Source organism: Betta splendens, chromosome 5 (assembly GCF_900634795.4).
Source record: "Betta splendens chromosome 5, fBetSpl5.4, whole genome shotgun sequence".
Lineage (NCBI taxonomy): Eukaryota > Metazoa > Chordata > Actinopteri > Anabantiformes > Osphronemidae > Betta > Betta splendens.
In genome coordinates this window covers 11,636,371-11,650,170 of record NC_040885.2, presented here as the reverse complement: position 1 = coordinate 11,650,170, position 13,800 = coordinate 11,636,371, and the positions used below count along the sequence as shown (strand labels likewise).

The 13,800-nt window shown below is 42.2% G+C and overlaps 1 pseudogene; it reads right to left on the bottom strand.

Annotated features, from left to right (window-relative positions):
* Positions 1–559: 559 nt before the first annotated feature.
* LOC129602940 (inter-alpha-trypsin inhibitor heavy chain H3-like) lies at positions 560–9,651 on the bottom strand (annotated as a pseudogene).
* Positions 9,652–13,800: the final 4,149 nt, after the last annotated feature.

The following is a 13,800-nucleotide window of genomic DNA, read 5'->3' as shown; positions in this document are numbered from 1 at the left end:
ACTTCCACCCACTCAACCACCCACCCACCCACACAACTATTACCTCACAACTGGCATCCCATTGGTTTCCTGTCTCCTGGGGTTAAGAGTCCCGGTGTCACTCTACTCCCACATCAACAATAATCATTTATCCTGTACCGCCTCCATCTTTTTACCAGCCTTATTACCTCCACATCCCCCCCCACAAATCACTCCATAAGCTCCAGCCTTTTCAACCCATCCAGCATCATTTCTGCCAGCACCTGGATGATTCTCCAAACTACTGTACTCATGTACATAACCTCACAAGCCATCAGTAAGCACAGGAGCAGGTTTGGACGGTCCTCCTTTGTTTTCTACTCAGGTCCAGATTCTGTCACCTCAGTCATGATGTCCAGTATCCCAGAACAGGCCTTTGTTGACATTTATAGTTTTACAGATACAGAATATATACTGTACTTTGATATAACTCATATGTAACAAATTCTTTATATATATATTATTTAAATATTATTCCAAATAAATGTAGAGACTGACACATCTCATGCATCTAAGATGAATATTAAGTTTCAGACAACCAAAGGTTTGGAATATGTTTTATTGATTTGTAATTTTTTTGTCTATAGAGAATAAATTGTTTTTCTAACATATCTAACAATAACGTATTTCTGGTTATTCTACGTGGAGACAGATTAAACAGTGAAATCATCCAGGCGTCTCTGCAGAGCAGACTCAGCAGACATGAACCAGCAGTCCAGTGTTGGGGCAGCAGAAATACTGTAGTCAACAGCACTAGATCTGCAAAGGAACCACAGACATGGTCATGTTTGTGTAGAAGGAGCTTCATTATACAAATTTTCACTTTTAAATAGCTTTTCATTCTGTGGTCTAATACTAAAGGGTATGAGACCAAACTGTACCTGGTGACACCAATCTCCTGATCTCTGATCTTCAGCTTTGTGGAGGGACTTTGCTGCAACTCCTCATAAACTGCTGGCTTTAGAACTGGACACGTAATATAAGAGGAAAAGCAGAGAATACTTGAATGCTTGTTCAAACCTCATATGGATGCAAACATTGACTCATTTTCTGATTCATTCAAACAAACCTAAAATTCCATCAATGTTGTTGTCCAACGGCTTCTGTCTTAAAACTGCCCAGAGGAATTTGTTACCATCCACCTCATGAATTAAGACGACCATGCGAGTGTCTCCAATGGCAACATCAAATTCCCTGTCTCGTCCAGTCTTTGTAATGCTGGAAAAAATACATAAATACAGTACAAAGCTTGTCCAACATTTTTCCTGTTATACGCTGCACCAATAGTCATTAACACACTATAAGGGAGGGTAGAAAGCAGCTGTTAGACAAGTTAGAGATAAAGGAGGACCTCTGACTACTCACTTAGGTGAGACAAGGTTCCGTTCAGAGGAGCGCATATCTCCTGACGATTGTCTTACACTGATGCCAACTGTGGTGATCTCAACAAACTGGCCATTTTTTAAATAGATGCCAATTTTTTTAAAGCCTCTGTCTTTTACAGAATCAAGATGACCAAACACAGATAGCTCTGTTAAAAAGAAGACAGATGTCTGAAATGTCTGACAGATGTGTTCCCAACTAAAATTTGGGAATACATGTTACGTAGCACTAAGACTCTGAGGTGAAAACAAGACATTTCTATAAATTACCTTTTTATGGGAAACCAAAAAGTATTTTTTAGTCCTATAGTTTAAGATAAAGACACAATGAAATTGCAAGGAATGTTGTACTGACCCTCACTGGGATGGTGAAGAAGTTTTAGGCGAGTGTCTCCAGGGACGTTGAAGCAGAGTGGAAGAGTCTGATTCTCAGTTTTAATCAAAAACCCGTGAACAACAGGGCCTAAAGACACAGAAACACAGAGTCACAGACTAAATGTGTGCATCTAGTGCAGTGGCTTTTACAGCAACATCAATTATATCTATGTCTTGTGGATAACGACAATATCTACAATACGCCAATTAATGAGCCAGAAATGGGATTAGGCCAAGTGATCAGACTGATATCCAATTACACATACTGTCTTACACATTTACACAATTACACATCTTTATTTAAAAAAAATGTACCAGTAGAGAGTTTGGTGCTCCTATCAGGGTCTGTAAAACAAGATATCATGGAAAAGAAAAATATGATGCTGGATTTAGATAGTGTAATAGTCGATATCAACTTGTAATTGTCACGATCTGGGTTTTGTTTCTTGTTGTTTCCTTGTTTTATTTTGGTTCCAGGTTCCATTTCCGGTTTTATTTTGGTAGCACTCCCGGTTTCTGTTCTGTTCCTGCTTTACTTCCTGTTTACCCGTTGTCACAGCTGTTTCCCTGTCAGTACCGGTCTTCATTACACACACCTGTTTAGTATCAGTAATCTAGTCACGTTGTATTTAACCACCACCAGTGTCCTCAGTTCCCCGCCAGATCGTTGTTTGTGTTTCCTGAATATCCCGAGTTCCCTGAGTTCCTGAGTTTCCTCGTTCTAGTGTTTCGTGTCCGTGACCCTCGGTTGTACCGCCATCTGTAAGCGAACCTGGACTACTACTTACCGTGAGTTTTGCCTTATCCCTGCCTGTACTTTTGCCGTGACCACCTGTGTACGAACCCTGCCTGTCTACTGGACCTGAGATCGCTTGCTCCCCGTCTGTGTTTAAGTCCGAGATCTTTTGTGTATGACCTGGACCGCCTTACTCAGCTTATTGCAATAAACCCGTGTTTAATCATTATCCTGCCTCGGTGCTGTGCATGTGGGTCCTTTATCTGCCGCTCCGTGACAGTAATTCAGTAGGCTCAATGTGCTTCTTGTGTGAAACCACAGTTTCATTGTAGCAAATCATATAAAACTTACTGAAGCCAGATCACAAATTCACAATAGAACAAATTCAGAAATTAAATGTTTAAAAAAATTCTTAAAAGCATACCCATTATAACACGACGAAGTAGTAGAAAAGATGGTTCTCCTCCTGAAAAACAAAATCAAACTGTGTAAACATAATCATAAGAGGGTGAAATGTTACAAATCTTAATTTATATATATATTTTTCATACTTTTAATATGAAGAATATGGGGATGTCCACCTAAAAACACACGCCATAAATACATTAAATACATGAGATAATACTGTAAAAAACAAAACAGCTGGCCTTAGGAAGTCGCCTTCGGCCTTGTGTGTGCATAGTTCAAAAGTAAAAGTATGCTACAATAATGATTTCACAATAATGATTTCACTTATGTCCTGGGTTCGATGCCCGGAGGCGGCCCTGGTGCCTTTCTGTGTGGAGTTTGCACGTTCTCCCCGTGTTTGCGTGGGTTCTCTCCGGGTTCTCCGGCTTCCTCCCACAGTCCAAAGACGTGCATTAGGTTGATTGGACTCTCTCCATTGCCCGTAGGTGTGAGTGTGTGTGTGTGTGTGTGTGAATGGTTGTCTGTCTCTGTGTTGCCCTGCGATGGACTGGCGACCCGTCCAGGGTGTACCCTGCCTCTCACCCATAGCCAGCTGGGTTAGGCTCCAGCACCCCCGTGACCCCGCATTAGGGAATAAGCGGCTTGGAAAATGGATGGATGGATGGATTTCACTTATGTTCTTGCAAATAGGGACTTATGTTTGCTATGGATTTAAGAGGGTATCAATCAGAGAACTTCAACAGATCTAGTATACATTGATAATCTTAAATAAAATAGTGTAGTGTACTCTATCTAGTGTATTAAAAGAAAAGCAAAATAATACAGTACCTACTCTACCAAAATTACCAGGAAGGATTAAAGTCTTAAAGCAGTTTATATTTGCTGTGCGGTTTATATTTCTCATGTGCTGTAATAATAATATTATTTAATTGTTTCTAATGTAAATATTAAGAGGATTTTTGGATTTTCCTAAATTTAAACCTGTATGAAAGAGCATGTGGGTATCTTGAATGATTATTTCCACTGATACAATATTTATCAGTTACAGTTATGTTCTTGTAAATAGGGACTTAACATTATCTTTCCTCTACATTTAGGAGGGTATTAATCATAGAACATTAACATATCTGGTCTACTTTGATATATCTCAATAAAATACTGTAGTTAGTGTACACTATGTCAAAAGAGTATTAAAAGAAAGCAATACAGTACCTCTGATCCCAGCACTACCAGAACGAGGATTAATACCTAAAACAAAAACAAACTCTACATAAATGCTAAAACATTTCTGAAAACTGTAAAATCTAATATTCTACACATTTAATAGGAGATTTGGTAAGAAAAGAGCCTAAGACATGTAGCTACATAAAGTACAGTTGTGTTGCAAAATATCAATGTGAAATATTCTTATTTACAGTACAATAATACAATTTTATTTAAAAAAAATATAGTCCAGTTTTTAGCTAAATATTTTGGCAAATGTTTTCATTTAGTGAGTATCTAGCCAACTGTTTTAGGAGCATGGTGCCAATTTCAGCTAAAACTAGATGACAGTATACCCTACTGTCATCAACTAAAAGCTGAATATGGCATTATTGGCAGACCTTTAGGACATGTACTCATTGGTTCTGTTTTAAATTAAAAATATATAAGCATTAAAGAAAGTTTACTTTTTCTGTCACTCAATCACAAGATTGTTTACATCAAACCGGAAACATATGAATTTGCAACTGTAAAAACAGAAAATTAAACATAATTAAGTTCAAAGTTTTACTTTTCTGTCTTGTAATCTAATTGTAAATAAGCCACTTGCACAGTCAAAATGTTTAACCTTTTATACATCAAATTAAAATGTCTTTCCCGATGTGCATCATTAAGTGACTAATGGACGTTCAATTTGCTACATTTGTAAATATATTTATACAAACAATATAATAAATTATTTGACATTATCAAGTTAGAGCAGAGCAATGAAATACCTGGATTAGGCTGCATCTGGGCTGTTAAAAGAGAACACATGAAGATTAACTTTTTAGAGTATAAAGCCAATTTCAGCTTTTACTTTTTATTACTACTATAATAACAATATATTAAGACAAAGTTTGACTTTACTGTCTTGTAGTCTAATTATAAATAAGCTGCTCGCTAATTAAAACTTTTTTCAGTGTACATCTTCAAGTAATTAATGGTCTTTCAGTTTGTCAATACATTTATATATAAAATTGTCACAAACAGATGATGAAGGAAGGACCCAAATGCACAGCGTAGGCAATCAGGATCCGACAAGGAGCAGGCAGAGGCGAGGTCAATGTACAAGCGGAGGTCAACTTACGACACAGGACTGTCATAGGTTAGGCAAGAGCAGGGTCGATGGCAAAGCAAGGTCAAAACGCAAAGGCACGAGTACAACGAATGCTGGAATGCTAGTTAGGGAACAACGTAGACAATCTGGCAGGGACCTATGGCAAGAGGGAGTGCTTAAATACTGGATGATTAATTGCTGATGATACACAGGTGAGGTTAACAAGGAATGGAAGTGAAGCTGGATCAACTGGATGTGGGCTAAACAGGAAGTAGTACAAAATAAAACCGGATATGACTAACAAACGTAACTAAGAAACATGAACTATGACAAAAATACATTATTTTATATTATAATGTTCGAGCAGAGCAATGCAATACCTGGAATAGGCTGCATCTGGCCTGTTAAAAGAAAACAGATAAAGATAAACTTTTTAGATTTTGTATTCTGTTGTATGTATGTTTCTCACATTTGTACTGCTGCAGGTTTTTCACCTTCTTTGGGTTTATGCAGCACATCAGAGTTTTCTCCCTCAGGCTTGGTGACCACCATAGATGTGAGTGAGGTCACAAAGCTGTACTTGAGTGACAGCTTCAAGGCCTCTTCCCTCATTCGATCCTTCTCAGGCCCAGACAACTGCAGCCTAAGTTATGATTATTAAAGTATTATTAACACACAACAACATTTTCACGCACTAAACATTTTTTAAGTTCTAAGACATTGCAATATGAGAACATCATCTGAAATTTTAAATCTGACAGATTCTATGATTACAATTGAGGATTGCAGCTTTTAATAATTCATTGATTACAGACTACAGAAGAAAATGGCCAACACCACACTCACGCCTTGTCCAGGAGTTGTTTGACTGTGAGGTAGGCCCAAACCCTCTGAAGGCGTCTGTCAGACACTGTGTCAGTCGATTCCACAGTGGGATTAGTGTCAGAAAACCTCACACTGCCTGTTCCCTGTTGTGGCCCACAGTCATGTCATTAAAGCTGTTTCACATTATTACACATAGTGTGCAACTTAAGTGAATTCTTACTGAAATGGCTATAACTTCTGGAGTGAAGGTCTCAATGTCATTGTTGGTGATCTGACCAGCCACCACAATCTCAGAGCCATTATAATACTGTGTGAAGTGAGTCTGGGTCAGATTGGTGCCTCCTGTGTACATCATGGTTACATTGGTCAACAGAGGAGTGGCCACCTCTTCATAGAAACCCTGTGAATGGACAGTGCAGGAATCTTGATTCTCGCCACGTCCAACAGTCCTCAGTAATGATAACATGAAGGAGCCAAGTCTTTCTAAATACCTTCAGCTGTAAGTCAGCATCAGAGTCCTCATAGATCCGTCGTGCTACACCGTTGTTCTGCAGTGACATTTTCTCAAAGAATTCAAAATTGATGCGAAAACCAAAACCAAGACAGTAGAGAGGAAATTTGCCTGCAATGGCCTTTCGGACATTGGACTGTATTTTTTTAAAGTTTGTCACCCCTGTAGTAACAAAATATGTATTTTATGTTTTTGTTTTATTTAGGCAATCACCAGAAGCTACACAGTGAACAAAAGGTTTAAAGGTCTTTTAATATGCATGACTTTAGTCCTAACCTGAGTTTGGGTCTCCATCAGTCAGAAGTATAAGGATCGATGCTGAACCTTCTCTGGGATGTGCCTTCAGAATACGAGCTCCTTCCAGCACTGCTGCATTAATGTCAGTGGCTACAATGAAGTAAAAACATATTTAGTCTTTGCTGTTCTGCTTGTTAACATCATACAAAATATATATTTACTGTATTAAAACACACTCACATCCACTGGCTGGAATATTTTGTGCTAAAGTCTTGGCACTGTTCACGTTTGTCTTGGTGGCCTGAACAAGTTCTCTCTTCCAGTGAAAAATGTTACCAGCAAAAGTGATAAGACCAAAAAAATCATCTTCATTCAGATCGTTCAAAATATGGATTAATGCTGTCCTGGTCTGAGAAAAGAAGAATCACTGACATGTCAGGGCTTCAACTCAGGTTTAAAAACCCATGAGGTAATTATTTCTTCATGTGCTTAACAAAATTCACTCACTAAGCTAAAATTCCTGCTGTGCCTCAGTGACAGTATGTAACAAACTGTACCTGTTGTATTTTTCTGCCACTCATGGAGCCACTTTGATCAATAACAAAGACAACATTCTTTGTTATCCGTGGAAGACTGGACGGAGCAAAGTGGTGAACAAAATATCCACCTGATGCCTTAAAAAGGTAGAAATTAATATTTGTTGAAAAGGTTTGTTAAGAAGTAGTTAGTCACTGTAGATAATTTATATACTGTATTGTTGGTTTTAATGTAATGAACAGAAAACCGCTTTATGTACCTTAATGTCACCAACTGAAATGTCCCTGTTGACATCATAAACAATAACCAGATCTCCATTCATACCCTGCTCTCCACAGCTGTCACATGTCTTCTGTTGGCTTTCAGTTGGGTAGAAGTACACCCACGCCTACAAACAAGAGGATGCCAGAAAACAGCATGAACTGAAAGGGACAAACCGAAGCTTGGACCTGGAGGCTGTTTCATCTCTGGAATGATATTGTAGCAGGGGGGTTATTCCCACCCTGAGTCGCTCAGGCCTATAGGAAAAATAACAGGTTTTGTGTTTGTAGAGTTATAGTTCAAGTGATGTCACTCAACAGTAAAAGTACAGTACATCATGATTAAAAAAATGATGCATTGACTGCACAGTAAACTGGATGAAACAAACTAATAAACATACCGTAAGGATTTGCCATCACTTCCTGCTGTACCTGTTTGTCTGTCAGTGTTTTGGTGATGGCATTAGCCAGAGCTTTGGTGCTTAGTCCACCTTTAACCTCCAGGAAACTGATGCCGGCCTTTTCATCTATGTACACATCAACCTGAAAGGAAAATACTTAGAACCACTCATGAATCAATATGTGATGACCCCAACCCTCCCTGCATGACCACTACATGATGAGACCTACTGTACCTTGAAGTCGCTGACAGGCTGCATCGGCCGAGCATGGATTTGCAGTTCGTACTTGCCGTGCTTGCGTTTCAGCAGTTCCTCATACGTGAGTTCAAAGGTCACCTTTTTGTGAGCGGCCACAGTCACTGACGTCTTAAATTCCTCCAGGGTCCTCCCTACAGAGCTGCAATACAGAGCACCATCACAGCACTGGAGCACAGGTTCTCACCCTCTTCTTTAGATTGTGCTACTGCATGTTACACTGAGGCCCTACTGTGAGAGGTTCAAGTAACAGACAGGACCTGTAGGCAGTAAAGTGGCCCATGTACCTGACGAGCCCAGCGCTTTGCCCACGGGATACAGCTGCAGTGTACTGCTGCTGAGCCTGTTCCTTGGTTTTCACAACACCATCGTACACCTGGCCGTCCATAAACCTGAAGAAATGATGGTGAACAACAGTCCTGACTGTCCCCTGATTTGTTACTCATTTATTGTTCATGTGTAAACCTATGTAAATATTTCACACACATTCTGAATTTACTGATGAAGGCATTCTTGGGAATCCGCACTTGGAATTCTATTTTCTTGGATTCGTTCATTCGATTGGCCACACGGCTTGTGATGACTGTTGTAGCTTAACGACTGGTCACTGTGGAGTTGATGTGAAAGCTGTAGATGTCCCAGTCATCCTAGGAAAATACAGGAGGGTAGTAAATAAAAAATACTGATCTTTTGCCTGACCACTGGCTGACCAAGATCATATCTTGACAGTCTCACACCCCAGAAACATCTCATGAATCTGCTCTTAGAATTGTCCATGTGCTCATATAACATTTACATCTACTTTCTAGCTCCAGTCCTTTGTCCACATAATAGCCTATTATTTTCAGGTGTGAGGTAAAATGTACCTGGAGGATATACGTATTTGTGGTCTCTAACTAACATTCCTCAGGCTGAAGGAACTACTGTACCTGAACATATGGTGAAACGTTTTAACTCTAGGAGTAAGAAGTCAATGACTCAACTCACCTGGATCACAGTGTTTGCACCAGCTATTTACTGTAGCTATTGATTATGTCTACTGAACTCTGCTCTTTGTCCCTAACAAGATTCACCAACAAATTCAACATCAGAATTTGTTTTCGCAATTAGACTAATGCACCTTCAAGCACAAAAACATGGTTTTGTCTTTTTAAAAGGTCACGGCTTAAACAACATCCTGCATTGAGCTGCAAACAAAGGTTTTATTGCACATGCAAAAAACTCACAAAGCTAATCTACATTATTCTAACCATAGTTGTCCTTCTCCTCTAAAATACTGAAGTTACTGTAGTTACTCAGCTTTTATGAACTTACTTTATTTGGTAATGAGGTGACCAAAGTCAGCAACAGACCAAAGAGGGTGGTTTGCATCAGAGCTCTCCCCATGATGGCTCCTGTCAGAGTGCAACCGTGCCTCCTGTTTGTCTTGTATCAACCTCCTAACACACACACACACACACACACACACACACACACACACACACACACACACACACACACACACACACACAAACTGAAACAAGCCTACAATATGCAGTGATTGGAAGGCAATCCTTTTTACATCTTATGAAATACTGTACCAGTAGCTGCTGTGACAAGGAGATAGGCAGTTGACTCAAATGTACAAACAAGATTTTTCCTTTTTTCAATATTGGAATTGTTCTCACACATGGTGGAACTGCAGCGCTAACCAGCAATGTTGCATATATATATGTATATATGCAACATGTATATGTATATATATATATATATATATATATATATATATATATATATATATATATATATATATATATATATATATATATATATAACCTCCTGTACTGTACTGGAAGGGTATATGGGAAAGGGAGGCATCACACAACAGTGATGCACAGTGGCTGGTGGATCTGAGGAAGGACCACAGCAACCTCCCTGAACAGAATCCAGTGACTATCATAGTGGCAGACATCCAACATAGAGTCTCAGGTATGAAAAACTGGACAGCACCTGGCCCTGACATGATCCACGCCTACTGGCTAAAGAAGCTCACTGCAATCCATGAGCGCCTGGCAGCACAAATGAACCAGCTGCTAAGGGATATATATATATATATATATATATATATATATATATATATATATATATATATATATATGCTCGCTGGATAGCTCAATCGGTAAAGTCACAGGACTTGCATGCGGGGGGTTTCCGGTTCGAATCCCCGCTAGGGCGAATAAGCATCCAGTGTGGGTCCTTGGGCAAGACCCTTCAAGCTACCGCCTACCTCATATCATGAGAGACAATGAACCACATGAGATACCGGCTCAGACGTCGCCCGGTCTAACAAGGTCTGCGTCAGGTGTTGGGGAACCAGAGCACCTTGGCGAGAAGTGGGCTACTGGAACAAGAAAGAAATGGCTGAGATGCGAGAACAAGGCTCTGTTGGAATGCTACTACTCAAGTAACCCTAGTCAGAGGGGTTACATGCAAAGAATGTGCGGTGAATGGGAACGGAGAAACCCACATTCAAGGCTGACGGCGAAGCAACTAGTAGCTCAGTGTTCCAACATCCACAAACGGCAACTGCTATCACAACTTGAGATTGATGAGATACAACACAAATGCTACGGCAAGGGGGAGCCAGGACGCCAGGTCAGAGGGGAGGTTTCACCATCTCCCCAACCGGAAATTGGGTACGGGGGCTACAAAAGGCTACAAGCCTTGGCCAGCCGCCTAAAGAGATACACCAGAGATAACGAAGCCAGACGAATAAACCGGCTGTTCACAACACAACCTGCGAAAGTGTACTCTCAATGGCAGGGTAATAACAACAGAGCAGACCCACCAAGGCTGGAAACTGAACAGTACTGGAAGGGTATATGGGAAAGGGAGGCATCACACAACAGTGATGCACATTGGCTGGTGGATCTGAGGGAAGACCACAGCAACCTCCCTGAACAGAATCCAGTGACTATCATAGTGGCAGACATCCAACATAGAGTCTCAGGTATGAAAAACTGGACAGCACCTGGCCCTGACATGATCCACGCCTACTGGCTAAAGAAGCTCACTGCAATCCATGAGCGCCTGGCAGCACAAATGAACCAGCTGCTAAGGGATGGGACTCACCCTGAATGGCTAACCGAAGGGCGAACGATCCTGATAATGAAGGATCCCTCAAAGGGCACAGTCCCATCCAACTACCGGCCAATAACCTGTCTCTCCACAACATGGAAGCTCATGTCAGGCATCATCGCAGCTAAGATAAGTGGGCACATGAGTCAATACATGAGCGAAGCACAGAAGGGCATTGGTAAGGATACCAGAGGAGCCAAACACCAACTCCTGGTAGACAGAACAGTCGCCCAAGACTGCAGAATGCGACACACCAACCTGTGCACAGCCTGGATCGACTACAAGAAAGCCTATGACTCAATGCCACACACATGGATCACTGAATGCTTGGAGCTGTACAACATCAACAGAACTCTAAGGGCCTTCATTGCAAACTCGATGAGGTTGTGGAGAACCACCCTTGAAGCCAATGGGAAGCCACTTGCCCAAGTATCCATCAAATGTGGCATATACCAAGGAGATGCACTGTCCCCACTGCTGTTCTGCATAGGTCTGAACCCCCTCAGCCAAATAATAAACAAGACTGGCTATGGATACCGACTCCGGAACGGGGCCACCATAAGTCACCTCCTCTACATGGATGACATCAAGCTGTACGCCAAGAGTGAGCGAGACATCGACTCGCTGATCCACACCACCAGGATCTACAGCTCGGACATCGGGATGTCATTCGGGCTTGAGAAATGTGGGAGGATGGTGACAAAGAGAGGCAAGGTAATCCACACAGAAGGGGTCTCACTCCCAGAAGGAACAATAGCAGACATTGAGGACAATTACAAGTACCTTGGAATACCACAGGCAAACGGCAACCTTGAACAGGCAACAAGGAATGCGGCAACAGCCAAATACCTCCAACGAGTAAGGCAAGTCCTAAGAAGCCAGCTCAATGGCAAGAACAAATCCCGGGCAATAAACAGCTACGCTCTGCCAGTGATCAGATACCCTGCGGGGATAATAAGGTGGCCAAAGGAAGAGATACAGACCACAGATGTTAAGACACGAAAGCTCCTCACCATGCATGGAGGGTTCCACCCCAAATCCAGCACCCTGAGACTGTACGCTAGCCGCAAGGAAGGAGGCCGAAGACTAGTGAGCGTGAGAGCCACTATCCAGGACGAAACATCCAAGATCCATAAGTACATCAAGGATAAGGCCCCGACAGATGACGTGCTGAGTGAATGTCTCAGGCAGTGGAGAACAGAGGATGAGATGCTGGAAGAGGAACCATCATGGGAGGACAAGCCCTTGCACGGGATGTACCACCGGAACATAACTGAAGTGGCTGATCTCAACAAATCCTACCAATGGCTTGAAAGGGCTGGGCTGAAGGACAGCACAGAGGCACTCATCCTGGCTGCACAGGAGCAGGCCCTGAGCACCAGAGCCATAGAGGCCCAGATCTACCACACCAGACAAGACCCAAGGTGTAGACTGTGCAAAGAGGCCCCAGAGACGGTCCAGCACATAACTGCAGGGTGTAAGATGCTGGCAGGCAAAGCATACATGGAACGCCATAACCAAGTGGCTGGCATAGTATACAGGAACATCTGCGCGGAGTATGGACTGGAAACCCCAAGGTCAAAGTGGGAAACACCTCCCAAGGTGGTAGAGAACGAGCAAGCCAAGATCCTGTGGGACTTCCAGATCCAGACTGACAGAATGGTAATGGCGAACCAACCAGACATTGTGGTGGTGGATAAAGAGCAGAGGAAAGCCGTAGTGGTGGATGTGGCAATACCAAGCGATGGCAACATCAGGAAAAAGGAACATGAGAAACTAGAGAAATACCAAGGGCTCAGAGAAGAACTGGAGAAGGCTTGGAGGGTGAGGGCCACAGTGGTGCCTGTGGTGATCGGAGCACTGGGGGCTGTGACCCCCAAACTGGAGGAGTGGCTACGACAGATCCCTGGAAAAACATCCGAAATCTCAGTCCAGAAAAGTGCAGTCCTAGGAACAGCAAGGATACTGCGCAGAACCCTCAAGCTCCCTGGCCTCTGGTAGAGGACCCGAGCTTGGAAAGTGGATGAGACCACCCGAGGAGGGTGAGAATAGAGTGTGTATATATGCAACATTGCATTGCATCTGTGTACAATCGGAGCAGGAGCTTGGTTCCCATTGCCAGCAATAAGTCAGACCTGTTCCCGTTGCATGTTGGACTTCGACAGGGCTGCCCTTTGTCACCGGTTCTGTTCATTATTTTTATGGACAGAATTTCTAGGCGCAGCCAGGGGCCGGAGGGGGTCTGGTTTGGGGACCACAGGATAGCATCTCTGCTTTTTGCAGATGATGTTGTCCTGTTGGCTTCATCAGGCCAGGACCTCCAGCATGCGCTGGTGCAGTTTGCAGCTGAGTGTGAAGCGGCTGGGATGAGAATCAGTTCCTCCAAATCTGAGGCCATGGTTCTCGACTGGAAAAAGGTGGTTTGCTCTCTTCAGG